Source organism: Brassica napus, chromosome C3 (genome assembly GCF_020379485.1).
Source record: "Brassica napus cultivar Da-Ae chromosome C3, Da-Ae, whole genome shotgun sequence".
NCBI lineage: Eukaryota > Viridiplantae > Streptophyta > Magnoliopsida > Brassicales > Brassicaceae > Brassica > Brassica napus.
Genome location: NC_063446.1, coordinates 64,111,158 through 64,121,877, shown reverse-complemented (window position 1 = coordinate 64,121,877; position 10,720 = coordinate 64,111,158). Strand labels below are relative to the sequence as shown.

Here is a 10,720-nt window from a genome sequence, read left to right as displayed (position 1 = left end):
GTTGTGGGCGTTAAGTCTTGCAAATCACTCCTCCAAATGAGAGATGTGGTCGTGCTCGTCAAGAGATTTTACGAGCATGTCATCGATGTATACCTCCATAGTCTTGCCAAGTTGTTCGGAGAAAATTCGATTGACAAGTCGTTGGTAAGTGGTGCCTGCATTCTTGAGACCGAAAGGCATTACTTTATAGCAATATGTTCCCCGATCGGTGATGAATGTATTTTTCTCACGATCGTCGGGATTCATCATTATCTGATTGTACCCGGAGAAGGCATCCATAAATGACAAGAGTTTGTTCCCTGCTGTTGCTTCGACTAGTCAATCGATGTGCGGGAGTGGGAAGCAATCCTTTGGACAGGCCTTGTTGAGATCGGTGAAATCGACGCATACTCGCCATTTGTTGTTTTTCTTTTTGACCACGACCGGGTTAGCGAGCCAGTCTGGATACCTAACTTCTGTTATTGATCCGACCTTCAGGAGTCTTTCGACTTCCTCATTTACCGCGGTGGCACGCTCCGGTCCTAGCTTCCGCCTTTTTTGTTTGACGGGTTTGTAGGTCGGATTGATGTTAAGCTCATGACACGTTATGCCGATATCGATCCCTGGCATATCTTCCGCGGCCCAAGCAAACGCATTGAGGTTCTTTTGGAGACAGGCGATGAGCTCTGTCTTTAGTGGCTCGCGGAGGTTGGCTCCAATCTCGACGCATCATTCCGGAGAGGATTCGTCGAGGCAGATCAAAATTACCGGTTCGCAAGTTGGTTCGCGCTTCCCTTATAGGGCTTCGGCCCTTTGAGATTGCCAGAAGACTTCCGAGTCTTGTTCCGGGGCGTTCTCATCGAGAGTCAGCTTTCTTTTCTTTTTATGGGAAGTTTCGATCGTAAAGTTCTTTCTTTTTAACTCGGCGGCGAAACATACTTGCGACATCCTGCGGTTTCCTTGTATAGTTTTGACTCCACGAGGGGTTGGAAACTTAAGGCACAGATGGAATGTCGAAGGGATCGCTCGCATGGAATTCAGCCATGGAGTACCAACGATCGCGTTGTACGATGTTGGGCGGTTGATGACTAAGAATTTCGTGACTTTGATGACGCTCCCGACTTTAACAGCGAGGTCGATCGAGCTGAGAGTCATAGTAGCATCTCCCGAGAGTCTGAATATCGGGCTGGGTCCTTCCGTAATGGCGCAAAGATCGATCTCCATTCTTTCGTGGGTTCTTTTGTAGATAATATTGGCCGAGCATCCGGTGTCGACCAACACACTCGCTTTGTCGATGTCTTGGATCGTCAGCTCGATGACAAGGAGATCGTTGCGGGGTTTTGCCTGATCGACCGTTGGCCGGTCCTTGAAAGAAACGACATCGTTAGCTGATGGAGCGGACATCCTGTGTCTTTTATCGTTTAGTGATATTTTGAGTTAGAGAATCCGATCCCCCTCCCCCTCCTTCTAGCGCCAAACTGTGGGAACCGAAATTCACACCGCCGATTATAATAAATAACAATGGAGGAAAACCGAGTGAACCCGTTTTTCCTTGAAGGTCCGAATTCTCTGCGTAATCACTTTAGAACGATAAAAAGATACATAATCGCTCAGAGGCGTGTTATTGAATAGTATGAATACAAGATTTCTCCGAGAGGAGTAGAGATATGCTAACTATCGGAACAACAGAACAAGAAGCGGCCAAGACGTCCTAAGCCTTGTCGTGCTAGTCTAACCACCTAAGCCCTAAGTTCTCTAAGCTAGCAGGAGTTCTCTAAGTCTAACTTTCAGATCCCTTTTTCTTCTGCTCCTGCTCTCCTTATATAGTCGCTCTAGGTCGGTGGCCCATCCTTCGCCTTCGGGCCCAAGTCTATCTCTTTTGGGAATATTCCATTTTTCGTCGATCTTGATAGTTATCCTCGAATCCTTACATTTATCGTACTTCTGCGAGTTAGGACAAACCGTCATAACTTTTATGGGCTCGAATCCCTTCTGAGAGCGTAGATGGGCCTCTAGACCAGTTTGGATCCTTGCGGACCGTTCTTTGACCTTTTGGCGTTTATACGATTTCTCGGTTTTAGTCATAAAACTTTGAGAATAACTTTAATCAAAACGAAACGAGAAGTATATGGTCCCGAAGATCGGATATCACAGCTATACGGAAGATACGGGAGTCAAAGTAAGTCGGAGAGGCCAGGATCAGGTCGAGCTCGCCGGCGAACTGACTGGCGCGGTGGTTGAGCTCGCCGGGCGAGTGCAACCACACGACGGTTCAGCTCGCCGGCGAGCTGACCGGCGTGATGGTTGAGCTTGCCGGCGAGTATAACCATAAGTCGGTTCAGCTCGCCGGCGAGCTGACCGACGTGATGGTTGAGCTCGCCGGCTAGCTGGCCCGCATGATGGTTCAGCTCTCCGGCGAGTGGCTTTTGTGCGGGATTCGCTCGTTCGTTCACTTCCGATCTTTCTTTCAGTGAATGTTTTGCGAGAAATTCGTAAATAAGAAATAATCATAGCCGTTGATTTTGAAATAACCATTTTTGACCCCAACAAGGATCGCAGCACAACCAAGTCGGAGATTGACCTAAGGTTGGAATAAGAATGATCAAGTCCAGAAAGGGACAAGGATCACATGATGACCTATTCGGAGATGGGCCTATGGTCGGGTTGAAACGGTTGAGTCCCTGAGTGGACCAGGACCGGAATATGATCGAGTCCATGAAAGGACCAGGATCAAATTATGACAAAGTCCAGTTATGGACGGATGTCAAGTGTATGGCGGTTTATTCTTGTAGGGACTAAGATCGCAGTATGGCCAATCTAGGAAAGGCTGTGGCTGGTTAAGGAATGATCCAGTAATTGTTGGTTGGAATCATAAACCTTAGTGTCCGGGAAGGACTTAAGGAAACAGAACAATCTGTTAGGACTCATGGTAGAGTGAGCAGCCTAAAGATTGGAACATGTTCGCTAGGACTTGGCTGGTGCATCGAGTGGCTTGGAGATTGGTTGAATCTACTAAGACTTGAGTACACAGTATGTTCCTAGGGACTGAATTTGATCTAGTCGTGGACTAAGATCCGAAAAAGAATGAAGTCTAGAGTAGACGACATTCTAAAAATATATATATATATATATATATGGGCTTGGTGTCTACAAGGACCGCAACCTGGAGAGTTGGGTCACTGACACAAATCATGTCCTTGCATGGGTGCTTGAAGGACCACTTGATAAGATTTTGGGTTAAATCTCTATCAAGTGGGGGGGACTTGTATATATGATGATCAAGACGTGATCAATGAGAAGGAACATAGAGGGAGATGCAATGAATTGGTTAAGAAGAACCAATCCAGCATGCTCCAAGTTCCGGATGCAAAGAGTTTGGTTGGAACCTTTGGTCTTGAGACAGGACGTCAGCACCACTGGATTCGAGGACGAATCCATCTCAAGTGGGGGAGACTTGTAGCATCCCCGATCCTGAATAGGATCGTCCAGGACGAGTCATGGTGCGAGGAGACATACCAGTCAGGTTATATGACCTAAAGACAAACGTGTCATGATCCAAAAACGTGGTTAAGGGAATCAGACAGCTGAGACTTAACCAAAACAGGTTGGAGACAAGCTCAAAGGAGTTGGTCGAGTGTTACCGTAGCTGGACGATGCAATGGTGAAGCTCGGAGGTAGCTCACCAAGTGTAAGTCAGCATGGATCATGGGAAAACTAAGTCTAGGTCTGGAAATAGACCAAGAGACTTAGAAGGATTCAAGAAGATAAAGGAAGCAAGCTGGACACAGTGTATAACAGCTGGGCGATGCGGTAAGCAAGCTCGACCAGCTAGGTGAAGTGTAGTGCAGCTTGGTATAGCTCACTGAAGTGTGGGTCAGCTCCCTGATCTGGATGGTCTAGCTCACTCAACTGGGTCAGCTTGGGATCAGCTCAACTCAGCTGGGCTGAGTGTTCAGGTCTCGAGCAGTTGGGCCGGGTCTGGACAGTGGCCGGGCCATAAGGGCGAGCCGTGTGGGCCGATGGGCTGGTGGGCTCTTGGGATTGAGCCAGGGGCATGGACAATCCATGTGGGATTGTTTTGGACATGTCCAGGAGTGCTTTGACAGTTCCAGGGCGTGTGGTAACTGCCCTAGGTGAGTGGGTGTGATCTGGTCCATTGATTAAATCAATGGCCAGAATTGATACCGAAGGGATGCAATGGTTAAGAAGTAACCACCCCTTCTCCTATATAAGGAAGGCGAGTCCGTGCCTTTGCAGGCACGCCAGGGCTTTCTCCTACACCCTGAAACACAAAGAAAAACAGAGAAAAGACAGAGAGTTGGTTGGATTCAACATCCAAGACCAGGAGTGGTTGAAGGCCATAAAGGGGCAGTTTTGGGAGAGATCAAAGGGGAAGTTATGAACGACCCTTTGATGGGTTTTGATTCATGTTGAAATCACCAAAAGCTTCCTCCAGGGTCTGAGAACACACACAATTAGTCAGGGAAGAAGTGGGATGGCCGGATTCCACTTCCTAAGGCCAAGATAGCCTTAAGGGGAGAGGTGCGTGGAAAGGCAGTTTCATGGGAGTTGGGAACGATCCTGTGATGGTGTTTGATCATGGATGATCACGTCCTAGGCTTCCTCTATGTCTTGGGAACATACGCAAATACCAGGAGAGATGGTAGAAGGCCAGACACACTTCCAATGGCATAGACAGCCTTGAAGGCGGATGCAGTGCAGAAATCGGTTTCATGGGAGTTAAAGGGGAGAGATGAGCGACCTTTTCCTGGATCTTATTATTACTGTAAGTATATGATAAGGTCTTGATAAGACATGATGGAGGCGTGCTTTGGAGGAGCATGGACGTCCATGATGAGGGAAGACACATGATCTAGTCAGATCATGTTTAAGGTAACCGGTTTATGATTACTTTCCGGTTTATGTTTATGTCTCTTGTAGAACTGGTCCTGGCCAAGCATGGCACGCCCTTGAAGACTACATATATTGTGGAGTGATCTAAGGATCCAGTAGTTGAGGAAGGGGCCGGATCATAGTTGGTACAACTCGTCCATATGGTGTGATGGACGGATGCAATGCATCGGCAATACTATATGGGGCGGGACATGGGAACTTGGTTTGTGTTGATCACGGCCTGATCCATCAGAGTTGATCTATGGATGGGTATGATTGGCCATGATCATAGAACAGGAGTGAAGAGTCGTGACCTTTTAGAAAGGTAGTTATCCATGACGGTTAACCGAGTAAACGGAAACTGTTGTAGGATAGCGGTAGTGGCCGCATGATGAGAAGGCCGTGTGTTATCTGTTCTTGGGCAAGGATGGACGACCAGATCCATAGGTGATGGATCATGGTGTCAGATCTGAATGATCAAAGGATGCACCGGTTGTAAGAGCAAGATTGATCGGGTTCATTGGGACATGGTTTCATGGCCGGTTAGGTAAGTGTGAAGACTCATCAGTTCTGAGTCATGTGGGGTGGTTGGTTGATTGAATTAGGACCTGATGGGCATTATTAGTCCATGAGAGGACTTGGCTCCAGGGGAGCATACGTTTGAGACTTGATAGCACTGAACCATGGCCTTGGCCGGTTCAGGAATGATGTCCATGGCCTTGGCCGGACTGATCATGATCGGGATCCATATGATCTGGGTTGATTCATTGGATTCCGATTATAGGAATCTCTTAGTTGGGATTTATCATGAGTTTTCATGAATTTTAATTAATTTTTTGAGCACTTTTGGAAGTAGCCAGAAATGCACCTAAGACTTCCCAAAGGTTAATTGGTGTGTGGGGATGGTTGGCTGAGTGACTAAGTACCAAAGAGAAGAGTTTATGCAGGTATAAGAGAGCTGTATGAGTAGACGGGGAGCTGGTCGAAGCTACCTCGCAACTCTATCAGCTGGAAAAGAGTGATGGAACCTCAAGTGACGTGGTTCAGCTCAGCTAGTTGGATGAGCTAGCTAAACAGCTAAGTCAGCTGGGACAATGAGCTAACAAGCTCCATGGAGGTGGAAAATGTATGATCTAGCAATGTTGCATAGATCTAGATAGAATGGTTAGGGGAATGGAACCTCGGATTTGTATGACTTGGAAAGGGCTCAGGATCGACCTTGGAGCTAGCTGGTAGTTGAGTATACTAACCATTAGCTGAGGTGATTCGACCAGACAAGTATTATATCGGTCTTACACCAATGGTTAAGTAGATATTACTCCGCTGTGCATAAGTTGAAATGATCTAAGCTAGGGAATGACTAAGATAGTCTTAAGCTAAGATCTAAGTTAGCCCTCGCCTATGGGCGATAATATAGATAAAGGGCGAAATTTTGAGAGGTTCGGTCAGTGTATGGACCGAGCGACGTAAGGCTTAATCCGCGGCCTAGACGGCCGGGATCGGGTCATTACATATTGTCTACTTTGGAAACTATCTCTTGGACATCAAAGAAGCAGCAAGGAGTAGCCCGCTCATCAACAGAAGCTTGTAGACTCAAGCTTCTTAGCTCAGTTCTTTGGAGCATCTCCTAAATCAACGGGATTGCGATATATACGAATCATAATAATATCTCTAACACCTTACGGTCGCTTCTAGTAAATTACAAAAGCTAAGGGGCTTTACTAATATTTTCACCTGAATTCAAAAACATTAGGCATATTCTAGTCTAGAGAACTAGAAATCAGGCAGGGAGCTTTGTTTGATTACTTGCATCATACTATAAGCTTTACTTTTACTGATGCAGAGCATATAAGCAAGAGCTCTCCGCATTTTATGTCGGATTTGTGGTCCAAGATCGATGATAACCAGAAACATATCCAATAAAAAAATTTGAACCATCATGCTTTCCATTTCCTTCTTCTTTGCAGCTACAACATCTTTCAGGAACTTGTTGTATTGAGGAATCAACATGAAAGCATCGATGATGGGCATTGCAACCTGAGCTTCACTCATTTGCTTCTCAAACAAAGCCTTGTACTTCTCTAGCAGCTGCCTCTTGAATCTACCAGGGAATGGTAGTTTGGGTTCATAGGGAGGAGGAACAAAAGAATTCTCACTTGCTGGAGCAAGAACTTCACCATCCTTCACTGTTTTCTTCTCTTCCCCAACCTTTCCTTTACCCTTGGCTTCCACAATCTTCTACAAGATTTCATCATTGATTTTGTCATCAACAATCACCACTTCATCATCTAAGTTGATGGCCACCTCCTCACCTAGTTTCTCAGCATCCCTGGTGAGGGTTGTAGGAGGTAACTGCTTACCACTCCTAAGGGTGATAGCTTTGGCCTCCTTGGGGTTTTGGTCAGATTTTCCAGGTAGAGATCCTTGCTGGCGAGTCTGGTGAGTGTTCATGGAAGCAAACTGATACTCTAAATTCTTGACTGTAGAAGCAAGATGTGAGAATTTGTTGTTGAGCTCATTGTAGCTCCCATCAATCTTGGAATGAAGGTTCTTTAACTCATAACCAACATGCTTCTCACTTCTAGTCTGAGACTCCAAGATTTGTTTCAGCAGGGTGTCAGTGCTGCTCTCTTGAGGAGCAGAGGAACCAGATGAGGGGTTTTGCTGAGGTTGATAGCTGCCTTGCTGGTTGTTTCGAGGCGGATAACCACTCTGTTGGTTGTTGGGATAGGATTTCTGTTGGTAGTTGTTGTACTGAAAGTTGGGCTCTTTTTTGTACCAGCTACCATGGTTGTTGATGAAACACAGCTCTTCCTGACCTTCCAAACCTTCAACCTCATGGACAACAGGTGGTGTCTCTTGGCTTGGGTTACCAACAAAGTGCAGCTGCTCTCGTGTGGCTTTATCAGCAAGGAGGATGTCTATCTTATCCTGTAGAGCTTTCAACTCCTTCCTCGTCTGCTTATCATCTGTTCGACTGCTTCTGTCGTGGTCTCCACTGTAGACTGCATCACTCTTTACCATGTTGTCAACCAGCTCCTCTGCATCTTCCTCAGTTCTCCCCAAGAAGAACCCATTGCTAGCTGTATCCAGTCTGGCCATGTACTTAGGAAGAGCACCACGGTAGAATGTGCTCAGCAAGCTCTCCTTAGAGAAACCATGGTGTGGGCATTGAGCTTGGTAGCCCTTGAATCTCTCCCAGGCTTCACTGAAGCCTTCCAAGTTCTTCTGTTGGAAACTTGAGATCTCATTTCTCAGCTTAGCTGTTCTTGAGGATGAGAAGAATTTCTCCAAAAATGCTCTCTTGCACTCATCCCAAGTAGTGATAGAGTCGCTGGGTAGAGACTTCTCCCACTGACGTGCCTTATCCCCCAAAGAGAAAGGGAATAACTTCAGCTTCAAGGCATCCTCAGACACACCATTGGTTTTTGACAACCCACAGTAGCTGTCGAACCTATCCAAGTGATCAAATGGGTCCTCTAGAGCCAAGCCATGATACTTGTTGTTCTCAATCACGTTGAGGAGTCCTGACTTGACCTCAAAGTTGTTGGCTGCCACAGCCGGTGCTCGGATTCCCAGTCTATGACCATGAATGTTGGGCCGGTCATAAGCACCAATGGGTCGAGCTGCCCGTGGTTGGTGTTCTGCCCCTTGCGGTGGATCTGCCATATCAATATCCAAGTGTGCTTGGTGTTCTTCTTCTCTTCTAGCTCTAGCACACTCCCTCTCTAAAGCTCTGATGTCTGCTACTATTGGAACTAGGTTTGATGGACCCCTGCTCCTCAAGTTCATACACCTGAAACTTAAATGTAGGTGAAGAAGAAGAATCAGTAACAAAACAAAATTAAAATGACTTAGTCTCAAGCAAATGACTAAATCTCAATGTTCAAATCTACTCAGAATTTGGCAACGGCGCCAATTTGATGTTAGGAGTTTTCAAGCTCCTAAGACAAATGTTGTAGTATAGTGATTGTCGAACCAGTTCTGAGGGATATCAAAGCACCGAGAATGCAAGTACTCACTTAATCTAAGTGCAACCAATGATTTAGATGGGTTTTAAATTACTACTAATACTAGAAAGCAATTACAGAATGATACTTTCTTGACTAAGGGAAAAGAGAACTCATGGGCATAGGGATTAGACCTTGGGTGATCAATTTTCGAACTAAGGATGGAAAATGATCAATCAAACTATCAACCTTAAGCCTAGACACAATTCTAAGCAAACTCTATGTCTAGATGAATGCTCATTTGCTAACATATCTCAAACATCAAATGTCTTTGGTTGAATAATGTGAAAGCAATCATTACTAACAAGTCTATTAGCTATCTTAGCATCTTTAACAACAAATGTCTTTGGCAAAGTATACTAAAAGTCTAGGAGAGTTGTCTCAGGCATTTCATCGAACACCTTTCGGGTGGGAAATGCCTATCGATCAACTTTTTGAGTGGCCAACTCAGAAGATGCGTTATAAATACTCTACTAGCAAGGAACAAGAATGATCTACACTAAACATCCTAGAACTAACCTAATCACCCTTAATCTCCCTAACCCAAGAATTCAAAAAGTGATTACTCACTAATCTCCATGATTCCTCTTAAACCCATATTGGATTTCAGATTAATCATGTCGAGGAATAGATAAGAAATCAACAAGAACACAATATGAAAGCAATGAAATCTGAATCAAAAGAAGTTTTCACTCGTTGTTCTCCAGAAAAGAGATTGTTTTCTGGTGGCTTACAAAGGTCCTTAAAAACATAGGTTTTCAGAAGTAAAAACGTACATAATGAAATGACCAAAAGGCCCTTGAGAAATCATGAATTCGCCAAACAAATAGATGCGGAGCGACCTCGGCACGTCGCTGCGAGAGGTCGCTCCCGGGTCGTTTCTTCGCGAGCGACCTGGCTGTATCGCTCTGAAGACGTCGCTCCCGGGTCGTCTCCTCGCGAGCGACCTGGCTGTGTCGCTCTGAAGACGTCGCTCCGGACCTCGTTGGGTGTCGTCTCGCCATCGAAACGCGAGCGACCTTGGAACGTCGCTCTGGCAAGTCGCTCTGGGAGGGGTGTCTCGCGATAGAAACGCGAGCGGCCTCTCTACGTCGCTCTGGCAAGGTCGCTCCGAGATATGTGTCACAGCGACTTCATGTAGTCGCTCCGGGAAGTCGCTCCAGGCAGTGCTCGTCCAAAGATCACTCTAATCACCTCCCTTGAGCTCCAAATGTACCAAAATGTCTCAAGGAACTCCATGTGGTACTCCAATACCTAATATAGACATATATATGCAAAATGCAACCTAGACATGGCTAAATCCTAATCTATATGATGAAAATGCACATGAATAAATGGATAAAACAATGTGAATATGCAAGATATCACTAACCAAATCAGGGTATGTGTATTGTTAGATTAGTTCGCAAGTACAGTTATTAAGGATCGACCCAGAGACTATACAACATATGGGCTTATTCAACAAAGCAATGTGGTCTAGTATCAACAGATGGGCTACTCAGATTTTCTTTTAAAGGAAACTTTTTCTTTGTTTGGACATCCAGCATTTTTAACATAACATTCTATTGTAATAAAGGGTACTAGAACTTGACATGCGCTCCCGCACGGGTTTTTGATTTAACTTGTGTTTAACGTAAACTTATAAACCGCTGATTTTATAAAAGAACCCTATGTATATTTTTTATGTTTTATAATTTACATATAGATTGGAGTATATTATTTTATAATATAGATGTTTGATAATAAAATTTCTTTTGTTTGTACATAATATTATATTAAAAAATTTATAACTTGATTTCATTTAATGTAATTGTACTATTCATATATTAACCTGTTGT

General features: G+C 45.0%; 1 non-coding gene across 1 annotated transcript; it reads left to right on the top strand.

Moving 5' to 3' along the window:
• The first annotated feature begins 8,026 nt into the window (after positions 1-8,026).
• LOC125584605 lies at positions 8,027-8,133 on the top strand. The gene has a single exon (XR_007321517.1). It is a non-coding gene; the product is annotated as a small nucleolar RNA R71 (small nucleolar RNA).
• Positions 8,134-10,720: the final 2,587 nt, after the last annotated feature.